Source organism: Cebus imitator, unplaced genomic scaffold (genome assembly GCF_001604975.1).
Source record: "Cebus imitator isolate Cc_AM_T3 unplaced genomic scaffold, Cebus_imitator-1.0 Scaffold678, whole genome shotgun sequence".
NCBI lineage: Eukaryota > Metazoa > Chordata > Mammalia > Primates > Cebidae > Cebus > Cebus imitator.
Window position 1 is genome coordinate 590,242 of NW_016107993.1, and position 25,468 is coordinate 615,709.

At 44.9% G+C, this 25,468-nt stretch overlaps 1 long non-coding RNA gene across 2 annotated transcripts; it reads right to left on the minus strand.

Annotated features, from left to right (window-relative positions):
* On the minus strand, positions 1–25,252 carry LOC108296030. 2 transcript variants are annotated; one of them, XR_005198313.1, is made up of 2 exons: positions 24,832–25,252; positions 1–551 (listed from the first exon to the last, which is right to left on the minus strand). It is a non-coding gene; the product is annotated as an uncharacterized LOC108296030 (long non-coding RNA). The 2 variants fall into 2 exon arrangements; XR_001821720.2 differs by lacking the exon at positions 24,832–25,252 and adding an exon at positions 5,092–5,174.
* Between the last annotated feature and the right edge of the window lie 216 nt (positions 25,253–25,468).

Genomic DNA, 25,468 nt, shown 5'->3' on the forward strand with positions numbered 1-25,468 from the left:
CTATAATTTAAGACATAAGCAGTCATGAAACCTTAACAAATGGAGCTTAAACAGCTTATCCCTTTATAATACGTATTTTATTTTATGATATGAGTACAACCTTATTCATTAAGATTTCATATTCTAGGCTAACCAAGATGGTAGAGAAAAAATTTAAAATACCTAATTCCAGCAGATTGGGGTAAGGGAAATGCCCAAACTCTGGACAAAAACACATATACAACCAGTGATGTAGTGAAAGTCTTCTTCTTAAGAAAAGTTTTTAAATATCTTGTTGGTCTAGTGTACTAAGCAATTTAAATATATTTTCGCATGTAAACTGTTCAGTAAATCAGATAGGTTTTAAGTAGAAATTGCAATTCAGAACTGAGAGTGATCTCACAGGCAGATCATTGAGCCTAATTGGTTCATATGGTTAAAGTTTTAACCGTGGTTTCAATGATCCACTGTTTATAAAATCCATTTACTTTATTCTGTGACCTCATACTCTGTTTCATTATGCATTTGAAAGTTTCCAGATCCAGCAGCTGTCTTCCTCTCTTTTCATACTCCTGAAAGCAAAAAAGAATAATTAACTATGAACATAGCTGCATTTTCTTTAGTCTAGGCGCCAAAGTCCAAAGAATTGAATGTCTAATTAGACTTACCTAAACTCTGTAAATTTCTAACATGTATTTCTTTTGTTCATTTCTCTGATGCATTCACAATTTGTTTCTAAATCCATTAAGAAGTGACAATTTAAAAAGAATTTAATCTTCATTGATATTTTATAGAATTAAAAGGATTTTCACTGAAAAAATTAATCTGCAAAAAGAAAATCAAATTACCCAGATGAGTATTTTGAAAGTTCACCTGGCCAATTCCTACCTGAAAGAGTACATTTAAGCTTTGTAACTCTTCAAGGGTCATTTGCTATTATCTTATCAAAACAAAAAGAAAATCAATTAAAAATGTATAATGCTAATAGCGATATCTATAAAATACAATTTCTGGAAACCCATAACTTCTCTCTTTATGGAGCCAGTGAGATAAGCTCAGCCTCCATGTGACTTTGGATATTCCACCCCTCACTGTTGTGAGTCTCTACACCAATTCAGTTGATTCCACAACCCCAAATTCTAGTGTAAGGTTGGCTTTACTGGGTGGAAGGAAGGAGGAAGTGGGGAGGTTGTGGGAGGGGAGGGAGGATAGGATCAGTTTTGACTTGGGAGAGAAAAGAAGCCTTTGCACCCCTACACAAAAAGGATCAGGAACTAGATTTAATGAGAAAAGGGGGTCTACATATATTTTAGTGTCAAGTTCCAAGGACTCTCTGTCCTCTGTCAGAAGTCCCGTGTGTTACAGCTGCCTCTGCCACATCCTCTGCTCCCCAGCCCATCTCTCACCCATGCTGAACCAGGCGGAGGCCTTGGGAGAACCGACCTGCTATCTCTTTTTCTGGGGTAAATTTTCTGAAGCTGTGGCCATTGGATGGAGGTACTCTGTGTTAGTGAAACTGGATCTCTTTTAGTCAATAAACAGATCCCCAGAGAATATCTCCTCCTCACCTTCAGTCTCTTAGCTACTGTCTAACCAATTTGCCTTTTATAAATGAAAATCCCCAAGCATCTGGCTTAGAATGAATAAACTATCACCAATGAGTACCGCCAAGTCAAGCTCTGATGTTCTTACACTGTCTCATGAGGCCTGAGACAAATAGCAAAGGAGGAAATTGGCTTTTCTCCCAATAGGATCATCTCCTGAAATCTCTGTGCACCAGTCTCCAAGGTGATGGCTCCTCCTGTAAAACTCAGACTGACACCAAAGCTATTGGGAGATCTGCCATTTTGTAAAATTAAAGCACCTTTCAAATTGTGACTTGAGTGACCTCACAATTACTTTTTAATTTCTTTCATCGAGGAACAAAACCAAGGACCCAGCTCTAGAGTGGAGACACATGTAGCCCGAAGTTTCTTCTCCCCAGTATTTAAATACACGGAAAAGATATTTCATCAAATGGAGGGCCATTTCCCTTATCAGACAAAAGACATTACCACTGAGTTAATTCAGAGTGTCCTTTGACCAAAGCCTTCTCTAGGATCCAAAAAAACAACCAGTTGAGAGTTTAGCAGGCTCATACACAACACATACGAGAAAAACATACTTGGATCTGAGCTTTAACAAAAAGACCCTGTCTCTAAGAACACCTACGTGACTTCTCCTCCTGAGTTCTAGATGTGAATTCCAGAGGGTGAAACAACTTTTTAAGGATTTGAAAATTATTTCTCTTACTATCGGAAAATTATAGAAAAGCCATGCTACTATCACAGTTTTTCACACTGTATTTTTCTGAGCCTTTACAATTCTAAATATCAGATATAAATACTTCATTGGTCCATAAGTTACATAAAACACATTTGTTTTGTAGATTTGCACAAAGGAATCAAAATATGTTGCCTATTTGTTATCCCGACCACAAACTTTCATTCTTTCCACTGTACCTGAATACTTTTTCCTCTTAGCTTCCTTACTTCCTGAAAATTTTTACAGCGATGGATTGCCTGTCCACTAGCGACCATTTATGTGGAATTGCCCTTTTGCCTTTCTCTACCTCCCTTACTGAAAAAGAACAAACAAAAACAAAAATTGCCCTACCTCCCAGGAGGGGGCTCCCCAATCCAGAAAGAGACTGACTCCTCTTCTCTTAATACATTTCCTGGAAATGCTGCTGAGAGAGCGGAGTGAAAGCCATCATGAATAATAGCAATGAAGGGCATGAAATCTAAAGGGAGTATGATTATATAATTTATAAAGGGCTTTGCAGTAATTTTCATTTAAGCATAAAATGCGGCCAAAAAGCCTCACTTTCTCCCTTCACAACTTCTCCTCAGAGCCATTCCCAACAAATATCTCTCCATCCCTAACAAATATCCCACCCCACGCCACCTCTACCAAACAGACGTGACACACACACACGTCATGCCTTCGGGGCCAGTGAGGTTTGCTGCCTGTCCTCTGGGGTCATGCTCCGTCACTGCCTCCTGGCCACATCTACTCTCCTCACTTCCTGCCTCCCTTCTCCTACCCTCCACAAAAATAAGGAAATGGATGAAAGGTAACTACAGAAGATTTGTCTAAATTTCTATGTTAACTAAATTTTCTTTGCATTAAGAAAACAGTTCTTAAATCTCATAGACTCTATCAAATTTTCATATATCATGAAGAAAAGCCAAAATCCAGTGATCATTAGCCAACTTCTTTTTTAAAGGCAGCAATAGAAATACGTTTTGGAGAAACACAGCTAGAAAACAGGGCCATTATTGTGCTTTTCCTTGAAAATATAAATCAGGCCTTCATATAATTGCATGTTTTTAAGGCAAATTTGGAACACAAAGCAGAGAAAACATATGTCCCTTCTGGGTATTCCTGTGCTTGGCAGGGCTGGGAAATTCGTAACTGCCATCGACAGTAAGTCACATTGTATCACTAAAAAGCTTGAATGACTTGTTTTCCTACAAATAAAAACAGGGAAAAGCCTATTTCAAATCCAAACTATCACAGCTATAGTGACAACCATAAATAATTTAGTCTGCAATTGTGGATTCGATTTTTAAAGATGTTATCTACTGCCCAGCAATGCGTTTTGTTTTATTCAAATGCAATCTCATAGAAAGCTACCTGGATAATTCCCTAATATCCTATATTAGACGGAATTCACGGAGCTATGATTCTGCTTGTCCTTACACTGCAGTTTCCCCAAAGCAAGTGAGTTTTATGATTAGAGTGGTTTTCCCATAAGGGTTCATTTGCCTGCTGGTTGCTCATTTGCATTGCAAATGAGCTCTCCTATTGTTACAACCCAGCTTCCCTTTGCCTCTCACTGTAAAAGTCTCCTCTGTTGGGGTGGTTTAGGGATAATTTCACGTCTACCACAAGGGAATTGACTAATTCATTGATTGTAGCATCCTTTTGAAAATCTGTTTCCTGAGCGGCTGTCTCTACAGCTTCAGAAAATAGACAGATACCATCGATGGTCTTAAGATTCTAAGAGAAAGTGACTCCAGAAGGTTTGGGGCTTCCCTGGGGTTGAAATTCAGAGGATTCCCTAGCAGCTTGTCCAGATGAAAAGTGAGGGAGGCTAAAGGGAGCCCATCAGTGAATCTCGATTGTTAAAGCACATGTGCAAAAATGGAGACCAGATATTGCTTAAGCAAGGGAAGGAGAGCAGAAATGGCAGGGGCGATTGTGCTGGGAGCTTTCAAACCCACCACAAGCTGACACTTGAAAGAGGGTTGTCTTTTTAGCCATGTTAGGAACCAAAAGCCAAAAAAGTACTTTAATTTTAAAATAATGCATGCCTAGACAGCACTGCCACTAATATCTAGTCTCTGTTGAGCTTATGATGTGCCAAGCACTGATTCTTTTACATGCACGTTTCTATTAATCCTCTCAACAACTCTGTAAGTGACATACAGTTATTGTTCCCATTTTATAGATCAGGAAACTGAGGCACAGAAAGGTTGGTGAACTTGCCTGGCTTCCCACAGCTAGTAAGTGCTGAAACCAGGATCCCAGCACAGGAGAGCCACCACGCTCACAGATCACTCAAGCCCAGCTCTCCAGCCTCTGCTTGAGGTCCCCAGCTACCTCCAAGGAGGACGCAGATGGCTGAGCAGAGGGGGAGCGGTGTGGACTTGCCAGCCTCTAATGCTCACTGTCACTCATCTCTCTTCTCATCCAGTCTAAAAATCAGTGTAAATTGTTCTAACCCAAGTTGCCGGTCCCTCAGAAATGAACCTTAAATGCCTTTACTTGAAGTGTTCTTCCTTTGTTATTCTTTTAAAATAGTTCAAAGTAACGGTGACCTTTAAAGAGTCAGATCCTTCCCCATCTCCCAGTGGGTATTAAAGACTTCCCACCATCAGGTTATCACAGCTTATGTAAGCTTTTAAGAGGATCCAAATTTGTTGCAAGACATGGCCCAAGCATTTTCCGGCTCGCTCCTCTAAATTAATCTAAAATGAATACATTGCTGCTTTTCCAGCTGCTTGGGCGTATTCCATGGCCTCTTCGTGGCTTAAAAATAAAGAGGGGTGCTTCCTCCAGCCTTACCAAACAAGCATGGCAGTGCTTGTCTTGCCTGTGTAGACAGATCAGCTGTGGCAGTGGAGAAGGATGTTGAGGAGGCTGTCGAGGCAGCGTCCACCCTAGGAGGGAAGGTTAGGATGGATTAGCTCTGTGTCCTGAGCACTGAGGGTGGAGTGGGCCGTAAGCAATGCATCTGTCACATGAGCAAGGCATTGGAGAAAGGCAGAAAAGATGAAGCTGGGAGGCCCCATCCAACCCATAGACTCATCCCCCTTCCTTTACAGTGAGGAAACTGAGACCCAGAGAAGTGTCTTGTCTAAGGTCACATCACAGATTACTGGCAGGAATAGAAGGTTTGTTTTTTCTACATTAGAAATGGGATTAACTCATCCTCTTCCTGGAACAAGCTGATTGAAATTCCCTCCTTGAATTGAATACAAAATCGGTAAGAACAGAGATGTTCCAAGTTGTCGAATTCCCTCCTGCAGGTTCCCTCGCACCCTCCCTCCCGACTGCCCTCCACCCAGCCCTGCCCTGCCAGGTCCTGTATTGGATCTTTTTTCTAGTATGTCTCCCGAGGGCACCTCCTTGCTGTCCACTTGTAACGTTTTCACCTGTTAGGTTGCAAAGGAAACAAAAGCTCTAGTCATACCCTCTGGAATTCTAGGCACCAGATGTTGTAATCAAGATCAGAAAAGGGAAGGCCAGTAGACTGGGGACAGGATGCATTGGAGCAAGCCAACCTTACTGCTCATCGTTGTGGTAAACTGTAAAAATGGCCCACACTCTTTGCCATATAACCTGGGGCTTGGCTTATGACTTCGGTCAGTGGAAAATTAGAAAACATGATGCAGAGGAGACTTGAAAATGTGTGCACAATGGTTATGTCCTCTCGCTCATGTGCTTCCATGAGAACATGCCCACACTTGTCTGCTGGAAGAGGAGGGACACAGGGAGCAAGCCAAGGTGCCCCAGTTCCCAGCTAGGTTCCTCTTAGGTCAGCCAATGGCCTGCTGGCCTTCAGATGTGTGAGCCAGCCAACGACGGCTAACAGAATTCTCTAGCTGATGAGCCGGCACCTGGGAAAATCAGTGAGTACTCAGTGCACCGCTGAGGTTTTGTGGTTATGTGTTATGCAGCATTACTCTGGCAATCCACAACTGATATACTGTCTATTAACTTACAGTCTAGTTGGTTCTACCACAGGAACATAGCCTGAAGCATCACCCCTTCCTATGGTACGTGTTGTAAATCGCGACTTTCAAATTTTTTTAATATCACAATCCTCTGTAAGAATCTGTTCAATGTATATATGCACACAGGCGATCGACTATATATACACACACATGCACATACACCACGTTTTGTGAAACACTACGGACCTTTAATATGTGTAATGTGCTCTTATTTTTTTTCTGTTCTATTCTATTTCCTTTTCTCCACCCCTAAGTTGTGTCTAGTACTACTATACGCTAAACTAATGCTGTGACTCACTACTGGGCAGAGAACTAGAGTTTGAAAATCAGATAATGCTTTGCCGCAAGACTTTCTTTTGTGAGCAATTAAACAGGTATTTTCTGTGCTCTTGGTACACTTCTCAGTAATGGGCACAAATAAGCACTCAACAAATGTTTGTTGAATTCAACTGAATTGAGAGAAGCTTACAGTTACGAACTTCCTGGGTTTGTATCCCTAATCCCTGCATTCCAGATCTAACTTAATTTCCCAAGATTTCAGAGACATGACAATGACCGTACCTTCTGGGAGTGTTTTATGAGTCTCTCTTCATAGGCCTAACAAATTGAAGAATCATTTCCAGTGCTGGCCCTACTGGTGGTCCATCTGGCGGCTCTCAGTGGACCTGCCCACAGAAGGGAGAATGCGGTCCTGTGTCTGCGCAGCCTGATCGTGTGCGTGTGGGAAGACGGGGGACAGGTGCCACAACATATCCCTCATTGCTTCTCTTATGTCAGTTGGGGGTCTGGCACACAGTAGGTGCGCAGAAAATACCTGTTGAATCGAACTGAAGTGACATTAGATCTCCAGGTCTGTTTCTTTACCTTTAACGGAAGGAAATTCTACCAGGTTCTTACCAGCTTTAAAAATCTAATTCTAAGTAGCGTCAACTAAATCTGACCGTCTGCAGAGGTGGAATAAAGGGCCACTACATGCTGTGCTCCAGCTGTGGCAGGAAAGGCCCCTCCCCTTACAGACACACTCCCCACTGATGTGCCGGGGGCAGGCCACCTGGAGTGGGGCAGCTTGACATGAAGGTGTTCAGCCTCGCCGAAATACAAAAGACGTCTGCAAAGGTATGCGAAAGCTTGTATCCGTCTTTTACACCAGACTGAGAAAGCCACTTCCAGAACTTTGCCTGGGAGCAGACCTTGAAAGAGGGAGGGGTGCTATACGAGGCGTTGGCCTGGGGTGGTGGGGCAACAAGCTGGGGACCCTCAGAGATGGAAGGAGTGTGGCGGCACTGGAGATGAATCTGGACTGGTTCACAAATGGCCTGGTCCGGCGGCTGCCTGTCTTCCCTGGGCTCTTTCCCAATGTCTCTTGGCAAAGAAGTGAGCGGTGGAGCTGAGAACCTCTTCATCTCCTCTATCCAAAGCCAATATTCTGCTCTATGAGCAACGCTGGCTCTTGTATGTTCTAAAGCAAATTAAAAATAGCTGCTGTGTGCTTATTTTCCTGCAGTGAATTTAAATGTGTGCCACTGAGGCCATCCCTTTTTACTTTGAAGCGGCATCATCCCACGTCCTCCCACACAGCCTGGATCCTGTACCAGCCCACACACACCTCACGCTGGGAGCTTCAGATCTTGTCACTATTCCGAGCTGGCAATGAGGAGCCTCGGGCCTCAGAGGCACCCCACCAAACATAGTCCAGTCACAAGCAATATGGCTTGGGTAACTGCAGTCCCCGAACTGGCTAACCCAATTAGCAAAGGATGGAAAGCAGGTGGAGTTATTTCCATATCTTGGCTATTGTGAACAGGGATGCTGCGAACATGGGTGTGAAGACATCTCTTTGAGATCCTGATTTCAGTCCTTTCGGGTATACATTCAGAAGTCGGATGGCTGGATCATATGGCAGTTCTATTTTTAATTGTTTGAGGAACCTCTATAAAGTTTCAGTTATGCAAGATGAATTAGTTCTAGCGACCTGCTGCATAGCATTGCACCTATAGCCAGCAATACTACCCACAGTCAACAATATTGTATGTACTTACAATTTTGTTAATAGGGTAGATCTCACAGTAAGTGCTCTTAACACACACACACACACACACACACACACACACACANACCCCACGCCACCTCTACCAAACAGACGTGACACACACACACGTCATGCCTTCGGGGCCAGTGAGGTTTGCTGCCTGTCCTCTGGGGTCATGCACTCTCCTCACTTCCTGCCTCCCTTCTCCTACCCTCCACAAAAATAAGGAAATGGATGAAAGGTAACTACAGAAGATTTGTCTAAATTTCTATGTTAACTAAATTTTCTTTGCATTAAGAAAACAGTTCTTAAATCTCATAGACTCTATCAAATTTTCATATGTCATGAAGAAAAGCCAAAATCCAGTGATCATTAGCCAACTTCTTTTTTAAAGGCAGCAATAGAAATACGTTTTGGAGAAACACAGCTAGAAAACAGGGCCATTATTGTGCTTTTCCTTGAAAATATAAATCAGGCCTTCATATAATTGCATGTTTTTAAGGCAAATTTGGAACACAAAGCAGAGAAAACATATGTCCCTTCTGGGTATTCCTGTGCTTGGCAGGGCTGGGAAATTCGTAACTGCCATCGACAGTAAGTCACATTGTATCACTAAAAAGCTTGAATGACTTGTTTTCCTACAAATAAAAACAGGGAAAAGCCTATTTCAAATCCAAACTATCACAGCTATAGTGACAACCATAAATAATTTAGTCTGCAATTGTGGATTCGATTTTTAAAGATGTTATCTACTGCCCAGCAATGCGTTTTGTTTTATTCAAATGCAATCTCATAGAAAGCTACCTGGATAATTCCCTAATATCCTATATTAGACGGAATTCACGGAGCTATGATTCTGCTTGTCCTTACACTGCAGTTTCCCCAAAGCAAGTGAGTTTTATGATTAGAGTGGTTTTCCCATAAGGGTTCATTTGCCTGCTGGTTGCTCATTTGCATTGCAAATGAGCTCTCCTATTGTTACAACCCAGCTTCCCTTTGCCTCTCACTGTAAAAGTCTCCTCTGTTGGGGTGGTTTAGGGATAATTTCACGTCTACCACAAGGGAATTGACTAATTCATTGATTGTAGCATCCTTTTGAAAATCTGTTTCCTGAGCGGCTGTCTCTACAGCTTCAGAAAATAGACAGATACCATCGATGGTCTTAAGATTCTAAGAGAAAGTGACTCCAGAAGGTTTGGGGCTTCCCTGGGGTTGAAATTCAGAGGATTCCCTAGCAGCTTGTCCAGATGAAAAGTGAGGGAGGCTAAAGGGAGCCCATCAGTGAATCTCGATTGTTAAAGCACATGTGCAAAAATGGAGACCAGATATTGCTTAAGCAAGGGAAGGAGAGCAGAAATGGCAGGGGCGATTGTGCTGGGAGCTTTCAAACCCACCACAAGCTGACACTTGAAAGAGGGTTGTCTTTTTAGCCATGTTAGGAACCAAAAGCCAAAAAAGTACTTTAATTTTAAAATAATGCATGCCTAGACAGCACTGCCACTAATATCTAGTCTCTGTTGAGCTTATGATGTGCCAAGCACTGATTCTTTTACATGCACGTTTCTATTAATCCTCTCAACAACTCTGTAAGTGACATACAGTTATTGTTCCCATTTTATAGATCAGGAAACTGAGGCACAGAAAGGTTGGTGAACTTGCCTGGCTTCCCACAGCTAGTAAGTGCTGAAACCAGGATCCCAGCACAGGAGAGCCACCACGCTCACAGATCACTCAAGCCCAGCTCTCCAGCCTCTGCTTGAGGTCCCCAGCTACCTCCAAGGAGGACGCAGATGGCTGAGCAGAGGGGGAGCGGTGTGGACTTGCCAGCCTCTAATGCTCACTGTCACTCATCTCTCTTCTCATCCAGTCTAAAAATCAGTGTAAATTGTTCTAACCCAAGTTGCCGGTCCCTCAGAAATGAACCTTAAATGCCTTTACTTGAAGTGTTCTTCCTTTGTTATTCTTTTAAAATAGTTCAAAGTAACGGTGACCTTTAAAGAGTCAGATCCTTCCCCATCTCCCAGTGGGTATTAAAGACTTCCCACCATCAGGTTATCACAGCTTATGTAAGCTTTTAAGAGGATCCAAATTTGTTGCAAGACATGGCCCAAGCATTTTCCGGCTCGCTCCTCTAAATTAATCTAAAATGAATACATTGCTGCTTTTCCAGCTGCTTGGGCGTATTCCATGGCCTCTTCGTGGCTTAAAAATAAAGAGGGGTGCTTCCTCCAGCCTTACCAAACAAGCATGGCAGTGCTTGTCTTGCCTGTGTAGACAGATCAGCTGTGGCAGTGGAGAAGGATGTTGAGGAGGCTGTCGAGGCAGCGTCCACCCTAGGAGGGAAGGTTAGGATGGATTAGCTCTGTGTCCTGAGCACTGAGGGTGGAGTGGGCCGTAAGCAATGCATCTGTCACATGAGCAAGGCATTGGAGAAAGGCAGAAAAGATGAAGCTGGGAGGCCCCATCCAACCCATAGACTCATCCCCCTTCCTTTACAGTGAGGAAACTGAGACCCAGAGAAGTGTCTTGTCTAAGGTCACATCACAGATTACTGGCAGGAATAGAAGGTTTGTTTTTTCTACATTAGAAATGGGATTAACTCATCCTCTTCCTGGAACAAGCTGATTGAAATTCCCTCCTTGAATTGAATACAAAATCGGTAAGAACAGAGATGTTCCAAGTTGTCGAATTCCCTCCTGCAGGTTCCCTCGCACCCTCCCTCCCGACTGCCCTCCACCCAGCCCTGCCCTGCCAGGTCCTGTATTGGATCTTTTTTCTAGTATGTCTCCCGAGGGCACCTCCTTGCTGTCCACTTGTAACGTTTTCACCTGTTAGGTTGCAAAGGAAACAAAAGCTCTAGTCATACCCTCTGGAATTCTAGGCACCAGATGTTGTAATCAAGATCAGAAAAGGGAAGGCCAGTAGACTGGGGACAGGATGCATTGGAGCAAGCCAACCTTACTGCTCATCGTTGTGGTAAACTGTAAAAATGGCCCACACTCTTTGCCATATAACCTGGGGCTTGGCTTATGACTTCGGTCAGTGGAAAATTAGAAAACATGATGCAGAGGAGACTTGAAAATGTGTGCACAATGGTTATGTCCTCTCGCTCATGTGCTTCCATGAGAACATGCCCACACTTGTCTGCTGGAAGAGGAGGGACACAGGGAGCAAGCCAAGGTGCCCCAGTTCCCAGCTAGGTTCCTCTTAGGTCAGCCAATGGCCTGCTGGCCTTCAGATGTGTGAGCCAGCCAACGACGGCTAACAGAATTCTCTAGCTGATGAGCCGGCACCTGGGAAAATCAGTGAGTACTCAGTGCACCGCTGAGGTTTTGTGGTTATGTGTTATGCAGCATTACTCTGGCAATCCACAACTGATATACTGTCTATTAACTTACAGTCTAGTTGGTTCTACCACAGGAACATAGCCTGAAGCATCACCCCTTCCTATGGTACGTGTTGTAAATCGCGACTTTCAAATTTTTTTAATATCACAATCCTCTGTAAGAATCTGTTCAATGTATATATGCACACAGGCGATCGACTATATATACACACACATGCACATACACCACGTTTTGTGAAACACTACGGACCTTTAATATGTGTAATGTGCTCTTATTTTTTTTCTGTTCTATTCTATTTCCTTTTCTCCACCCCTAAGTTGTGTCTAGTACTACTATACGCTAAACTAATGCTGTGACTCACTACTGGGCAGAGAACTAGAGTTTGAAAATCAGATAATGCTTTGCCGCAAGACTTTCTTTTGTGAGCAATTAAACAGGTATTTTCTGTGCTCTTGGTACACTTCTCAGTAATGGGCACAAATAAGCACTCAACAAATGTTTGTTGAATTCAACTGAATTGAGAGAAGCTTACAGTTACGAACTTCCTGGGTTTGTATCCCTAATCCCTGCATTCCAGATCTAACTTAATTTCCCAAGATTTCAGAGACATGACAATGACCGTACCTTCTGGGAGTGTTTTATGAGTCTCTCTTCATAGGCCTAACAAATTGAAGAATCATTTCCAGTGCTGGCCCTACTGGTGGTCCATCTGGCGGCTCTCAGTGGACCTGCCCACAGAAGGGAGAATGCGGTCCTGTGTCTGCGCAGCCTGATCGTGTGCGTGTGGGAAGACGGGGGACAGGTGCCACAACATATCCCTCATTGCTTCTCTTATGTCAGTTGGGGGTCTGGCACACAGTAGGTGCGCAGAAAATACCTGTTGAATCGAACTGAAGTGACATTAGATCTCCAGGTCTGTTTCTTTACCTTTAACGGAAGGAAATTCTACCAGGTTCTTACCAGCTTTAAAAATCTAATTCTAAGTAGCGTCAACTAAATCTGACCGTCTGCAGAGGTGGAATAAAGGGCCACTACATGCTGTGCTCCAGCTGTGGCAGGAAAGGCCCCTCCCCTTACAGACACACTCCCCACTGATGTGCCGGGGGCAGGCCACCTGGAGCGGGGCAGCTTGACATGAAGGTGTTCAGCCTCGCCGAAATACAAAAGACGTCTGCAAAGGTATGCGAAAGCTTGTATCCGTCTTTTACACCAGACTGAGAAAGCCACTTCCAGAACTTTGCCTGGGAGCAGACCTTGAAAGAGGGAGGGGTGCTATACGAGGCGTTGGCCTGGGGTGGTGGGGCAACAAGCTGGGGACCCTCAGAGATGGAAGGAGTGTGGCGGCACTGGAGATGAATCTGGACTGGTTCACAAATGGCCTGGTCCGGCGGCTGCCTGTCTTCCCTGGGCTCTTTCCCAATGTCTCTTGGCAAAGAAGTGAGCGGTGGAGCTGAGAACCTCTTCATCTCCTCTATCCAAAGCCAATATTCTGCTCTATGAGCAACGCTGGCTCTTGTATGTTCTAAAGCAAATTAAAAATAGCTGCTGTGTGCTTATTTTCCTGCAGTGAATTTAAATGTGTGCCACTGAGGCCATCCCTTTTTACTTTGAAGCGGCATCATCCCACGTCCTCCCACACAGCCTGGATCCTGTACCAGCCCACACACACCTCACGCTGGGAGCTTCAGATCTTGTCACTATTCCGAGCTGGCAATGAGGAGCCTCGGGCCTCAGAGGCACCCCACCAAACATAGTCCAGTCACAAGCAATATGGCTTGGGTAACTGCAGTCCCCGAACTGGCTAACCCAATTAGCAAAGGATGGAAAGCAGGTGGAGTTATTTCCATATCTTGGCTATTGTGAACAGGGATGCTGCGAACATGGGTGTGAAGACATCTCTTTGAGATCCTGATTTCAGTCCTTTCGGGTATACATTCAGAAGTCGGATGGCTGGATCATATGGCAGTTCTATTTTTAATTGTTTGAGGAACCTCTATAAAGTTTCAGTTATGCAAGATGAATTAGTTCTAGCGACCTGCTGCATAGCATTGCACCTATAGCCAGCAATACTACCCACAGTCAACAATATTGTATGTACTTACAATTTTGTTAATAGGGTAGATCTCACAGTAAGTGCTCTTAACACACACACACACACACACACACACACACACACACATACACGGCATAGGGAAACTTTTTGGAGGTAATGGATATGTCTATTACCTCGATTGTGAGGATGGTTTCATGGGTGTATGCATATGTCCGAATTCATCAAATTGTATACATTCAATATGTACAGTTTATTATATATCTAATAGGTAAATAAAGCTAGTTGGTAAACAAAGCTAGTTGAGACCAGGCACGGTGACTCACGTCTGTAATCCCAGCACTTTGAGAGGTCGAGGCGGGCAGATCACGAGGTCAGGAGATCAAGACTATCCTGGCGAACATGGTGAAACCCCGTCTCTACTAAAATATAAAAAATTAGCCAGGCATGGTGGAGGGCACCTGTAGTCCCAGTAATTCTGGAGGCTGAGGCAGGAGAATTGCTTGAATCCGTGTGGCGGAGGTTGCAGTGAGCAGAGATCGCGCCACTGCACTCCAGCTGGGTGACAGAGCCAGACTCCGTCTCAAAAATAAATAAATAAATAAATAAATAAATAAATAAATTTAGTTGATAAATAAAGCTAGCTGATAAACAAAGATCAATAAAAAGCTCAATATTGTATATCTAGTTGATAAAGCTCAATAAAAAAATTACCCAGGTCACAGTTAAAAACTTATTCTCAACCATGTAGTATGCCCCACAAAGCTCTGTCATCCTCTGACAGCTACCAAAACTTCCCACTTTATCCCAGCAGGCTCAAAAAAGACTTTCTGGGAAAGGGAAGGTGGAAGTGGGGCCGACACAGATGACTTCTGCGTGCCGCGATTTGAGAGGGGCCCAGCAATAGATTCCCCATGAGGCTCCACCAGGCTTGAAAGTGCATCACACAGGACAACAGGCTTCAGACTTCCTTGACTGTGACCATTTCACAGGACTCAGATGGCTCCATCTTCACTTGGAATCAAAAGTTCCACACCGCTTTTGCTTATGCTGGAAGCTGCATTCTGACAGTAACTGTCAGTATTTTAGATGTCAATCATATTCCAGTAAGTCAATTTTTTTACCCATTGATGTCGCTCACAGTATGTTGATCCCTGTCTTCAGGAAATCCTCTTTTGTTATGTTATTTGCACAGGTCACTAAGGCAAAAGGAACAAAACCCAATTGTTAACTCCTTATGATCCATTCCCACCTCACTGTTCAACACTGGTTTTATTTCTGCTGTCTATCAAGGCCCACCTAAAATGCTACCTCCTCCAAGAAGCCTTCCTTGTTCCCAAAGCTGGAGGTAATTTCCTTCTCTCAGTTTCCCTGTTAGGAGAATATGTCTTTTGGATACAGTCTTCCTCTCCCACTGAGTTCCTGCTTCCTAAAAATTAGACATGAATCTATCATCTGCACAGATTTTGCCATTTCAATGTTATTTCCTGAATATTTTTCTTTAAGTAGATTCACTTATTTTACATACTACCTTCTTTAGCCTCATTCTGAACAAAAGTCATCATGAAATCATGTATTTAATGTACTTTTTACATCTTACAGCATGTTAACATGTATATAACATTATTAAAAGTTTAAAAATCTCATTCTGGTACCACCGAAAAACATCTCTTCTGAGGAAGACTTGTGCTAGGTGTGTAAAGCCTTGAGGGGCTGGATTTTGTTTATGTTTGATTTTTCTCTAGGGCTCAGTCTATGGTATTACTCCATAAATGTTTGCTAAATTGAAATCAAGTGCAGTGGATTACTGGAAATTATTTATACACTAACATTGTTAGCATGAACCTGATTCATCCAAAGAGGTGATTGTCACCCTGGAAAGCAAAGAATGGGATTGGACTGGAAAGGAAGTGGGCATAGAAAGGGAGGCATCTATGGGCATGAGAAAGTAAGAGGAAGAAACTCACAGAAGCCCGCCACGTGGGTGCAGGGTGGCTGGGAGGTATGCGGGTTTGGGGAGAGGGTTATAGGCAGCAAAGGTGGGATGCCACCTTCCACAGCAGGCCACCAGGCATCTGTTCTGGACCTGGGCTTAAAAAGGGGTCATTGGCAGAAAGTTGACCTCCTGGCTGTGCCTAGGGGATCCCAGCCCAGTCCCAAGACCCCGCCTGGCAGGCTGCCCTGGCTCACCGAGAGATGGCTGCCCTCCTACCTTTCCAGTGCTTGGGCTCCCAGCCAGACCTGCGCAGTGCAGAGGCTCCTCGGTTCCCATGGAGCAACTGCGGGTCTTCTGTCCCCACCAGCAGAGGACTGCCATCTTCAGGGCTCAGGATTTGTGGGTGATTCACAGTGCCCCCTTTTGGCAGAAGGCTGGGAGCATCCTGGTAAAACCTGGATGTGGCTTGGATTCTGCGTGTAGGAATCTGTGCGACAGAGCCTGTGAAACCCTTTAAGGACTCTCTCGCCCTTGGTACCTTGATATTTTATTTCATTCTGTCCAAAGAACACAGAGTCTACCCTAGAGGAAAGAACCCTCTACTAATGGCAGGCTCTACACTCCAAAAGGCCACACCAGGCTTCTCTGGGGTCAGGTGAAGGGAAGGTGGAGAGACCGGGTAACTCAGGGAAGCAGGATTTGGGCAGATGGTAGAGGGAAGGGGAGTAGAGATGACTCTGGAGCATGGAAGACTTAAACGAGGTCCTTGGGGCAACCAAAGTGAGAGCACTGGGACTTGGCAGGAAGGGGACTGGCGGGGAGAGAAGGATAGGGAATGGAAGCGTTATAGGTGCGTCACCGTTTTAGCTAGGGCAGTCGAGTATACACCTACAGCTGTACGGGTTAGGATATTTAATTTCCCCAGCTGTCAAGTGGTGATCCTCACAGTGCCTGCCTCATCGAGTGAAAAGTGAAGCTAATGTTATAACGAGTGTGGAGGGTGTAGAGCAGTGCAAGGTGTGTAGCAGGTGCTCTGTGCACTATTATCGTTAAGGCAGGACAGCTTCTTACTATCCTACAAGAGGCTGGCCACGAGCCCCTGATGCTCTAGTTCACGGTTTATTGGGCACGGAATGAAGGATGTCCATCAACCCGAGGACTACTGAAAAGATGAGCTGGCCCAGTATGAGCCTCTCTCAGTGTTTAAGCTAGGACATTTGAAAAGCATCCTGGTGGGACTGAAAGAAGCAGGCATGTGGAGTGAGCTGAGTAGTGTAAACAGTGGGGCTCCCGCGTAAAAATTTTGAGCTATTTGTTCTTGGATCCCTGAATATCCTCTGAATCCAAAGCCACTCCCCCTCCAGTTTAATAAGGGCCAGCCCTGAGACAGCTTCTTGCTCTAAGATTTCTGTGAGATTCTCTATTATTCCACCTGTGTCTCTACCACAAAGCCCTTTGGCTTGAGTCAGCTCCAGGGATTCTGTTCCTTGCAGTCCAAGTAACCAAAACTGAAGGAACAAATTGTCTTTCTGGTGGAATGTCCACACATGATTCCTGTCTTCTCTTTGCTTTTCCCTTTATTTTCTGCAGTGAGCTTCTATAATCAATGTATAATTTTCTATAATGAACACTTGTTTTGTAGCCAGAAAAAAAATGCTGTTTAAATGAAAGAATTAGCCCACCCATTTGTAGCAAGCAGGTTTGTAGAAGAAAGACCAAGGAACTTTAGGTCAGATCTGTGTTCAAGTGGCTTCCTTTTTTTTTTTTTTTTTTTTTTTTGAGACAGGATCTCACTTTTTTCCCCAGACTGGAGTGGAGTGATGTGGTCACAGCTCCCTGCAGCCTTGACCTCCTGGTCTCAGGCTCAGCTCCCTGACATAGCTGGGGCCACAGGCATGCATTACCATGCCTGGCCAGTTTTTAAATCTTCTGTAGAGGCAAGTTCTCACTATACTGCTCAGGCTGGTCTTGAACTCCTGAGCTCCAGTGATCCACTTGGCTTCTGCCTCCTAAAGCGCTAGGATTACAGGTGTGACTCATTGTGCCTGGACGAAGTGGCTTTCTAACTATTCAGTCATGTGAACTCGGCCATGCTGCCTCACCCTCTGAGCCTTGCTCCTAAAATGAGAAGGTGTGCTAAGGAAACCCTAGGTTTCATTCTGGTTCTAAATACTGTTGCTATCCCCTGTCATCCAGCTTAGCAGAATCTGCCCCCACAAAGCTGCAGCTAGTCTGCAGGGGATGGTTTACTTGGGAGTCAGCTTCTGTTCAACACTGAAAGCAGCTCCTTCAGAATGGGAGCAGGTGCAGGGAGGGAGCATTGCTGGAACTCTTCATTCATTTCTTCCTCCATCCTCTTACTTTGACCAGCATTTATTAAAAACATACCCTACACCAGACAACAGAAGCCAAAACCAAGCACAGAAAGATGAGCCAACAATTTTACACTGCAGTAAGTGCCATGTCAGAGGGTGTCCTTGGAGCCCTTCAACAGCACAGAGAGGAAGCCCTTAACTCTGGCTGGCAAGGTGGGGCGGGAAGGCACATCCCAAAGGAGACGCCATTGGAAGGGTAAGTATTAGTTTTTCAGGCAGACAAGAAGGACTGTGCTTCCAGGAAGAGACAGAGTCAGTAAAACAGTGAAGCAGCAGCAATGAGCTGGATGCTAGATGTCGTTATGGAAGTGCTGGTGATTAAGCGTGAGGAAATTCTGGTGTCAGCCAGGAAAGAGAAAGAGATAAGGCCAAAAAATGTGTAGGGGTGGGATCCTGCAGGAAAGCACAGGTCATATTAAGGAGGCTGGATTTCATCATCCGTAAGAAAATGAAGAACCATCTCAGCAACACTTCACAGAAAAACCATTTTCCCTGCAGCATGAAGGAGAGATTGGGAGGGGTGGAGACCCTCTACAGCAGCCCAGGACAGAACTGCAGGGGACCTGCACCAAGGCAGGGCAGGGGGCATGGAGGTGAGCTGCAGTGACTGCAGGGTTTGGGGAAAGGATGGCTCCAGGGTTCTGGCTGACACAGTGGGAAAAGCTATGAGAAAAGAAGAAAAGAAGTGCAGTTTGAGATAATCGATTCCACTGGGGTCATCAAAGCCCCTTTTGAGATATCTGGGTAGAGAGGCTTACCAGGAAATTAGCAATAAAAGTCTGGAGCTCAGGAGAACCATGGAGGCACCGTCACAGCGGGGTGATGTCACTCAGAAAAAAGGTCTCTCAGGACAGACAGCGGGAAAGAGTGTCCTGCCCTCACACAGAAATATTGATGTCATTGACATCTGTGTGCACAAGGAATGAGGCATCTGATGGTGATAGTCGAGATTAGTACTAGAGGCAATTGTGCACACAGATTAATACAAGAAGATCAGATCTTGGGGGTCTATGCTGGAAAATATAATGCCTTGTGTTTAGGAACAAGGGACATAAGAGTCAGAGGCAAACCTTGGTTCCAGAGACACTGGAGCTCACCCTCGCATGAATGAGGCATGGTGGGTCGGGATCCCACTCATCTAAAAGTGCAGGGCAGCCTTCCCTGGATGCAGGATTCCTCCCCTGGTTTTCTGCCTGGCTCCTCTATCTTCAGTATGCCGGGAGCTGCTTCCTGCAGCATGAAGGAGAGATTGATTCCCTAGGAATGATCCCACCGTCCAACCAGCTGTCCAGCCTCCCAACATGAGTCATCTGTCATTCTCCCACTCCTCACTCTCCTGGAAACAGATGGACCATCTGACCTGCTGCTGACCCTCAGAAGCCCAGCCATGACTTTACTCTTTCTCATCCTCATCCCCCTTATCTGCCCAGGGCCCATGTCATTAGCCAGTGTCCTCCTGTTGTCCGCTGTTACTGTGACCCCCAACAGCAGTGGTTTCTGGGGCCCCCTGACTTTCGCCATTCTCCTCCATGATCATTCTGGACCTCCTGACCTTTCCTTTGCTCATGCCACCCCCTGCTTGGAGTCTGGGGCTTCCCTCTGCCCCATGGTCAGTACGGCCCCACTGCATTCCACCTGCCTCCCTTGGGTTTTCTGACCTAGAGCAAATTACTTAACTTCTGTGATCTGAACTTTCTTGTCTGTAAAATGAGGTGGTTGGAACGGGTGATCTCTAAGTGCTTCCTACAATTTTTCTGCTGCACTTTAAAGACTTTTCTGATGAGTTCTCCCCTAATAACTCACAGAAACCCCAGGCTTCCAGGTCCCCTGGCCAGCCCAGTCTCCCCTAAGACCTGCTTCGCACCCGAGGCACCTCTCCATTGCAGCAGGTGTGTATGTGGAGGTAGAAGCTTCCATTACAAGTCAAGGCTGTGCTGGTTCAGTGGTGGGTGTGGGATACAGCCCAGGTCTCTCTATCCATCTGTTCCTCTTTGTGTCTGACCAAGATTAGATCCAGTTGGGTAGGGACTGGTCATGTGATTTTATCATACTACTTAATTTTTAAAAAATCTCCACATTTGGAAGTTGCAGTGAGCCAAGATTGCGCCACTGCACCCCAGCCTGGCACCTGGCAATGGAGAGAGACTCTGTCTCAAAAAAAAAAACAAAAAAAAACCCCGCATTCTTCATTAAATGTTTTCACAGTTTTTGTGAAGGTCAGTGGCTTCCTCACCAGGAAATCTCTAATTCAGGCTTCCTTCAACAGTGGATTTAGGTCTGTACTGACGTATCTAAATGCAACCATCATGGGTCATTCCTCTACCCTCTCCCCATCCCCGGCCCTTTTACCGGGACCTGCCTGCCCCCACCTGCTCCCAAAGCTTGCATTTGCCAGACCACCGTCTTCTTGCCTTTCTGTTTCTGGCTCTTGTTTTCACATCCAACACACACCCACTCTCAACACTTCACCAGGCTCTCTTACTGGGAAGATCCATTGGGCCCACCTTTCTGGTTTAGCACCCAGCCTGCCCGCAGTGGGCCTGACCCCACCCTCGGCTGCTGTGACCACAGTGACTGTGGGTGGAGCTCTCATTACCTGCTCTCCCTGCCTTCAGGTCCTTCACACACCTCCCCCTCCATCCCCAGCCTGCCGAAACACAGATACAGAACGGATATTGAAGAAGTCCTGTGCAAACAGAAGTTTAAATAAAGCTAAGCAGTTCAGACAAGAGCTAATCCAAACCATCACAGGGGTGCATTTGTGTGGCGGCCAGATCAGTGCCAACACTAACATCCTTGGCTCCCTTGAATCCTGTGAATTCTGTCTGCAGAATGTGCTTACAAGGCTGGGAGACATCGGCCTGCTTCAGATCAGGAGCTGGCATGCCCTGGTTGCCCATGGCAACCCAGCTGCACGGGAGTGCTAGCGTTTGTAAATGTGTGTGGGCTTAAAATTATATTATTGATTCTGTCTGGAAGACGATAGTCTGATTTGTATATAGCTCTGAATAAATTACTCATTATCCTTTACAGCCATTGGAGTATGAACCTCTCTGTCTCCTTTTCTTCTTCTTCTTCTTCTTCTTCTTTTTTTTTTAGAGAGAGACAGCAAATTGTGTCAGCAGATGTGAAATGAAATGTTTCCCATAACAACCGTACTAGAGGAATCAACATCCAGGGCACCAGCCTGGAAAGTAGTCCAAGCATTACTGAATAAATAACAAATGGATTTGGGAGGGATGCAGCCTCTATCGGGTAGTCTATTCCAAAGGGAACATACGGTGTAGTCTGAATTACAGTGAGATGCAGCCAGGAATAGAGAGACAGGCAGCTCCACCCTGGACTCCATCAGTTCAACCTGAGCCCAGGCTTTCTCTTTTGTCTCTCCCATGTATGGTATATATTCAGGCGGACTGAATTATTGCCCAATTCCTCCTGCTCCTCGTATCCATGCTCTTTGCCCTATAACCCTGTGGATCCTTCCACAAAAGGCATCACGCATTGCCCTTGACTCTGGGCTTGGTGTTGTAGCTCGCTTTGACTAACTAGCAGAAATGGCAGGGTGCCAGTTGCAAGCCTACGTTTTAAAAGGTTTCAGGAGTTTCCCCTTGGCCTCCTGTCATTACTATGAGAAGCGCCTGCCTCTGGTAGGTTGTCACTTTAGCTGGGACCCAAATGAATACACATGGGAAAGAGTCAGCCCCATCAAAGCCAGCCAGATCGACAGCTCTAAGACCTACCCCAGCCTGGACAAGCCACTCCAGCCAAGCAGCAGATGCATGTGGAATGAATGTTCATCGCTGTAGGTCACCAGGATTTTGTAGGTGCTTGTTGTGCGGCAGCAGCTGAATCATAGAATCTTCCATTTTTCAACATCACGGTAATCTGTATCACTGACAATGGAAAAGACAAGAACAACATCCCTCAGCTCTCCATTTCCGCAGTCACCGATCACAGGCCTTACTGAGGGGGAATCCAGATCATGCGTTACAATTTCAACTCGTGTTGGGTCCTCACTGCGCACTGTGTCATCAAACACAGCATTGCCACCAGGAGCATTCTGGAGGCCAATGCAGCTAAAAAGCTCCAAGTAAATTGTAAGACTCTATCTCTACCACTGCTTTAGTGCCCATAAAAGTCTTATACAAAAATGGGCGGGATGACATTTGAATCGAGGAGGAAAAATGGCATTATACCTCCCAGAAGGGATTGCAAACGTTGCCTTCAATTCATCTTAAAATGAACACCTTTATCAGAATGCCAAACCCATGCTCCTTCTGACTTCCACATTTTCACTCTTCAGTCACGGTTCGTATTATACAAGAACGTTCAATCCATTTTCAACAGATATTTATTGAGAACCTGTTGTTGGCTGGGCCCTGGGAGCACCATGCTAGACACCAGGTTGAACAGAAAAAAAAAAAGTGGGTGAGATGTATCGTTAGGGAGGGTAAGAGTCAAGACTGACTCCCGGCTCCCGGCATCTGTCCTGAACAACTGGGTAGAGGGAGGTGCCGTCTTCTAAGCTGGAAACACTCGGGAAGCTGCTGATTTGGGAAATATACAAATTTCTGTTTGGAATATATCATGTCTGAGATGCTTCTGGCACATGAAAGTAGAGATGTCAAATGGACAGTTAAGTGTCCAGATATGGAGCTCAGAGGAGAGGTCAGGACTGAGGCTATCAATTTGGAGGGTTGCCAGCATGTGGATGCCATTTAAATCAACAGGGCTGGAGCCTGGGTGAGATTTTCTAAGCAGAGAGCACACATGGAGAAGAGGGCCCAGGAGGATATTCAGAGGAGAGGCAGAGAAGGAGTCAGGAAAGGGGCTGACAGGGGAGCAGCTGGAGAGGCAGGAGGAGCGCCAGCAGACTGTGCAGGCAGGCACTGGTGCTTGCCGTGCTGTGTCAGTTCACTTTGTGTTGCTATAAAGAAATACTTGAAACTGGGTAATTTATAGAGAAAAGACGTTTATTTGGCTCACAGTTTTGCAGCCTATAAGAGAAGTGTGGTGCTGGCATTTGCTTCTGGTGAGACCTCAGGAAGCTTACAATCATAGTAGAAGGCAAAGGGGAAGCAGGCATGTCCGATGGTGAAAGAGGGAGCAAGAGAGAGAGAGTAGGAAGAGGCGCCAGGCTCCTTTACACAACCAGCTCCCATGGGGATGAGCAGAGCAAGAACTCACTCATTATCAAGCCATTCTGAGGGATCCAGCCCCATGACCCAGACCCCTCCCACTAGGCCCAACCACCAACACCGGGGATCACATTTCAGCTTGGGTTTGGAGGGGACAAACATCCAAACCACAGTACAAGCTTTTCCACCCGCAGCCATTCTGCCCATCTTTCCCTGGGTGACACAACTCTGCCTTCAAGCAGGTGTTTGGGGTCATGCCCTTCATGAAAGGAGGGGCTTCTCCCTCATCCCAGGGGGTGAATGAAACAGCCTGAGACAAGCATGGTAACCCACTCCCCTCTCTGATTTGGGTGTAGTCATAAGCGTTTGACACAACATTGGCCAATTAGACAAAGTCTACTGGGTGACTTTTGGGGTTAGAGTTCTCTGTTCTTAAAAAGTGGAAAAAAAAAAAAAAGGAGAAAGCAGAGTTTCACTTCCGCCTCACCTCAGAGGGGCTTCTGTGTGGAGGTGCTGCAGAACCTTGCAACCAGCATGAACGTGAGGACTAAAGCCCATGCAATGAGGACAGAATGAATACTCCATTTAAATTCCATGTTGAATTACCCAGCTTTGGAGAATTCTCTACCACCTAGTTTATGTTGTAAGTAAGTAATTTTGTAAATGTGTAGGCATTATGGGTCTTCTATGACTTTCAGCCAAAAGCATCTTAAATGGCACTTGTGATTTCAAGTCTACCTGTTAACTCGATGGTGAACCTATAATGTAATGGTTTCTTTTATCTTATTTGGGGAAATAGCAATTACCCAATCTGTTAAGTATATGGTTTGTCAATTTTAACATTAACCTAATAGTATGTTTATAATTTGTTTCTTTCAACAGTCAAAAAACAAATTATTCTGCCAAGCAAGGAGCATGTTTTAGCTTAGTCACCAAAGAAGAAACAGACCACTTTTTATTATGACATTTCATCAACACTTGGCAAGTAAGAAAGATGGATTGAAAGAATGCATTGGAAATATTCTAGAGGTATTTTCCTGCTAACATGGAAATAAAAAGTTTCAATGTGAGAAGAAAAAATAGATTCCTAATGGTCAAGAGAACAAGAAATTAGATAGAAACTTAAATATAAAGTACCCGGAAGTCACAGTGTTTGAAATGACACTTAGCGCCTTAATTAACCAGATTTTAAGATAACGATGCTAGAGTCTGTATCTTCAATGGTTTGGGATGCCCTTACAGCTCTTTGAATAATGTTCTCTTTATTCAATTAATGCTTCTGAAAGAGCTTTAATTTTACATTAATCAAAAGCCCTCGTGATATTCTCAGGATGTACTCAAATTCAAGAGTTTTTTTAAAGTGCAATTAAGTTATCAAGGCAGAGGCTCTGATTACAAGGACAAAAATTCCATAGCAACAGCCCATTCAACACACTGAGCCCGATGCACTGCTGTACACCCTTGTTTGTGCTAGGCTGTGGGGGCGGTGGTCAGGCTTCCCAGTGAACGGGACCGATCTCCCTCTACCTTCTTCCTGAGAAGCCAAAGACTGCTTCTTTGACAACATAAACAGTTACCTTATACCACTCATTTTTACAGCAAACAACTCTCTGCCTGCAAGCCAAGCTAATGGAATTTTAACGAATTCTATGAGGTTTTTAAAAAGCAAGAACTGAAAATAGCTTTTTCTTACCTGTTAACATGAGAGGTTTCTAACATGCCCAAAGCAGAACTTCTTCCTCTCCAGTTCATGGTATCAGACAGCAAGAATTCCCAAGTTCTTCTTTACTGATTAGAATTGTGTCCACTCAGTCCCGTGGAGCAATCACTAATGATCAGAAAGATGTCTTGGGAAGAAAACTGTGCTGTTTTATGCTAGGAGCAGCTGATGCTGATGAGATCTACTCACGGTGGAGGTTCAGCTTCCACTGTCCCTGCCAGGGTTTGTTACTGGAGTATTAGGGTAGGTTCTTCCTTTCTCCACTCCTCCCAGGTATGTGAATCCTATCACCTGTGAAGGTTATTGGTGCTCCTGTGAAGTTGACGGTGGGGGGGTAGTGACAAAGAGGAAAATAACTCTGGTATTAAACATGCTCTCTTACCATCTTGCCCAGCCAGAGTGCAATCAATAATATTGCTAAGCTACATTTGGGTTTCACCTGCCATCCAAGACTGAACCCTTATTATCTAGTTCCATCCCTCCCCAACCTTCCTTATCTCAGATGCTAACTCAGTTTTTCCAATTGCTTAGGGCAAAAGTTTGGAGTCTTCTCCCTCCCCTTTCTCTTGCTGGGGGACTCAGCAAGTCTCTTAGGCTCTACCTCCACAGT